A 4,049-nucleotide genomic window follows, 5' to 3' on the forward strand; every position below is an offset into this window, starting at 1 on the left:
TGGTCCAGGGCTCTTATTTGTTGGGAGATTTTTTGATCACTGATTCGATTTTCTCACTAGTTATGGGTCTGTTCAGATTTCCTACCTCTTTCCGTGTGAATTTTGGTAGTGATGTGTGTTTAGGAATTTGTCCATTTCTTCTAAGTTGTCCAATTTGTTGGCATATATTTTGTCATAGTATTCCCTGTTAATTGCCTGTATTTCTGAGGGGTTGGTTGTAATAATTCCATTTTCATTCATGATTTTGTCTATTTGGGTACTCTCTCTTTTCTTTTTGAGAATCCTGGCTAGAGGTTTGTCAATTTTGTTTACTTTTTCAAAAAACCAACTCTTGGTTTCATGGATCTGTTCAATTGTTTCTTTGGTCTCTATGTTGTTTATTTCTGCTCTGATGTTCCCTATTTCTCTTCTTCTACTGGGTTTAGGGCATTCTTGTTGCTCTGCCTCTAATTCCTTTAGGTGAGCTGTTAGATTTTGGACTTGCGCTTTTTCTAGTTTCTTGAAATAGGCCTGGAGTGCAATGTACCTTCCTCTTAGGGCTGCCTTTGCCGCATCCCATAGATTTTGGATTGTTGTGTTTTCATTTTCTTTTTTTTTCCCTATATTTTTAAATTTCATCCCTAATTGCCTGATTGGCCCTTTCATCCTCTAGTAGGGTGGTCTTTAACCTCCTTTTTGGGGGGGTTTTCCAGGCTTCTTCCTGTGATTGATTTCAAGTTTCAAAGCAGTATGATCTGACAGTGTGCATGGTATGATCTCAATTCTTTTATATTTATTGAGGGCTGCTTTATGTCCCAGTATGAGATCTATCTTGGAGAATGTGCCATGTGTACTTGAGAAGAAAGTAAATTCCTTGGCCTCAGGATGTAGAGTTCTAAACATATCTGTCAGATCCATCTGGTCCAAAGTGTCTTTCAAGTCCATTATTTCTTTAGTGATTTTCTTTCTGGTTGACCTATCCATTGCTATAAGTGGAGTATTGACGTCCTCTGCTATTAGCACATTCTTATCTATGAGCCTGTTTCTCTTTGTGATTAATTGTTTTATATATTTAGGAGCTTCCATATTCGGTGCATAGACATTTATGATTGTTAGTCCTTCCTGATGGACAGACCCTGTAACTATTATGTAATGCCCTTCTTCATCTCTTGTTATTAATTTTAATTTAAAGTCTAGTTTGTCTGATATAAGTATAGCTACTCTGGCTTTCTTTTGATTTCCAGGGCATGATATATATTTCTCCATCCCCTTACTTTTAATCTGAAGGTATCTTCCAGTCTAAAATGAGTTTCTTGCAGACAGCATATAGATGGATTTTGTTTTTTTTATCCATTCTACTACCCTATGTCTTTTGATTGGAGCATTCAGCCCATTTACATTCAGTGTTATTATTGAGATATGTGGGTTTAGAGTCTTTGTGTCCTTTGTGGAGTTCATGCTTGTGGTGGTGTCTCTGGTATCTTTGTTCCCTGCAACCTTTCCTTCAGAGCGTCCCCCTCAGGATTTCTTGTAGGGCTGGCTTAGTCGTGACAAAAATCTTTCAATTTCTGTTTATTTGGAAAGGTTTTTATCTCTCCTTCTATTTTGAATCACAGGCTTGCTGGGTAGAGGATTCTTGGCTGCATATTTTTTCTGTTCATCACATTGAAGATCTCCTGCCATTCCTTTCTGGCCTGCCACGTTTCAGTAGATAGGTCTGTCACCACTCTGATAGGTTTGCCTTTGTATATTAAGGCCCTTTTCTCCCTAGCTGCTTTCAAAATTTTCTCTTTGTCCTTATATTTTGCCATTTTTACTATGATATGCCTTGCAGAAGGTCGATTCCGATTACGTCTGAGGGGGGTCCTCTGAGCCTCTTGTATTTCAATGTTTACTTCTCTTCCCGGGTCGGGGAAGTTCTCTGCTATAATTTGTTCCGGGACTCCTTCAGCACCTTTCCCTCTCTCTTCCTCTTCTGGGATTCCTATGATACGGATATTGTTGCGTTTGACCGTGTCGCTGAGCTCTCGAACTCTTCTTTCATGTTCCTGGATCAGTTTGTCTCTTTTTTGGTCAGCTTCTTGTTTTTCTATAATGGTGTCTTCTAAATCACTTATTCTCCTTTCTGCCTCTTCAATCCGTGCATTGGAGGCCTCTAATTTATTATGTATCTCATTTATCGCATTTTTAAGTTCTTCATGCCTGTTTTTTTTTCCATTCTGTCTGTAGCCATAGTTTCTTTGATGTCCCCTATGTTTTTTTCAAGCCCAGCTATTAATTTTACATTATTCTAAAATCTTGTTCAGTGATGCTGCTGATATCTGTTTTGAGCAGTTCATTAGCTGTCATTTCTTCTTGGAGTTTCTTTGGAGGAGAGCTCTTTCGTTTCATCATTTTAGTTAGCTTTCCGGCTCTTGTTGGTTTTAAAGACCTGTTATGCCCTGTGTATCTATGAGCGCTGCTATATCCAAGAAGACTCTTTGACTTTCCAGGGCCTATCCTTTCAGAGAGTGGTTTTTGAATGGTATCTCTTGGTCTGTCTTGTTGGGACCTTGGTTATTTTATTTTCCTATTCGTAGTGATATTTGGGACTCTCCACCTTGTGTACTCTGACTTGTTTCTTGAGGCAGCCCTGGAAAAGAAAACAGAGAGACAAACACACAGGGAGCAGGAGCACACAAACACACAGGCTAATTCAACTAACATGCAAAGCGAGAGGGAAAATGAAAAAGTTAAGAGAAAAGATGGAGGAGGGAGGGCGAATAATAGGGAGTATAAAATACATAAAAGGGTCAAAAAGGAGAAAAGAAAAGGAAAAAAGAAGAAAACCAATGGACAAAGAACGATTTAAAGCACATAACCGGATTTCCCAGCTACAGTTAAATAGCCGTGTGTATGCAGTGCTGGTTGAAGAGCATAGAGAAAGAGAGAGAAGACAGGGTGGGAATGAGGCAAAATTGGAAATAGAATGAACACGCAGAAGGGATAAGAAGTTTTTTTTCAAAGAGGTAAAGGGTAGAATATGGTTGGATAGGTGAGAGAAGGATGCTGGAATTATCCAGAGAAACTATATAGTCTAATTACTCCTGAGAGAAAGAGATGAAAATGTCGGGAGGTGTAGAATTTACATCTACAGAATGGACTAAATTTGATTGTTTAAGCACCCTGGTGACCAGAGGTAATCAGGTCAGTGTTCTGCTGAAAAAAGAAAAAAAAGGAAAAAAAGGAAAAAAAACCCAAAAACAAACAAAAAAAAACAAACAAACAAAAAAAGGGGGGGATAAGGGAGGAGGGCAGCTCTCAAGCAGGGATGGGCGTGGTGTGATCCAGTGAGTCAGGCGGGGAGTTCTGCCTGGAAGTTGTAGGGAGGATAGTGGTGGCGCTCCACCTCGCTTTATAGGCGTGTAAACTTCCTGGGCCAGGGGCTCAGTCAAAGTTTGTTGTGCTTTTCGACCCAGGCTAGTCCCAGCCTCCAAATCCTAGGCCAAGCACCCCACTGAAATTGCCTCAGGCGATCCCCTGGCTTTCCCCTCAGGGCGATTCCAATCTTCCAGGCTAGCTCTGGGGGTGGAGCCAGAAGCTTCTGCTCCCTTCTCCTCCGGGTGGGGCTGGGGGGCCTGGGCAGGGCGGAGGGCTTTGTCTGCCAGTGCGCTGAGCTCGCTGGAATGAGGAAATCAAGTTCCCTCTGTGTCTCAATCATCCAAAACACGAACTCGGAGTCACATCTGCCAGTTTTTAGTGCTTTGCCTTCCCTCTAGAGTTCCAGCCAGCTAGGAGCCCGGAAGCAGGTGCGCCTCCTCCAGAGGTCCAAGCCCTCCTCGAGGGTAATGGCTGCAAGCGCACAACCTCTCCCAGCCAGCCAGGAGCCAGCACAAAGAAGCAAATCACGAGTGCAGCCCCTCCTGGGCGACTTGGAGCGTGGGGGGGCCTGATGCACAGGTATTTTGTGCACAAAGATTTTCTACACCCGAGCAGAGGTTTTTTTCCCCCGAGCAGAGGTTTTTCTGTTTCGGACTCTTTTTCCCCTCTCGCTCCCCACAGAGGGGGGTGGCCCATGTCTCCAGTCTCCA

This window comes from Hyaena hyaena, unplaced genomic scaffold, assembly GCF_003009895.1.
Source record: "Hyaena hyaena isolate Hyena2069 unplaced genomic scaffold, ASM300989v1 scaffold_644, whole genome shotgun sequence".
Taxonomy (NCBI): domain Eukaryota; kingdom Metazoa; phylum Chordata; class Mammalia; order Carnivora; family Hyaenidae; genus Hyaena; species Hyaena hyaena.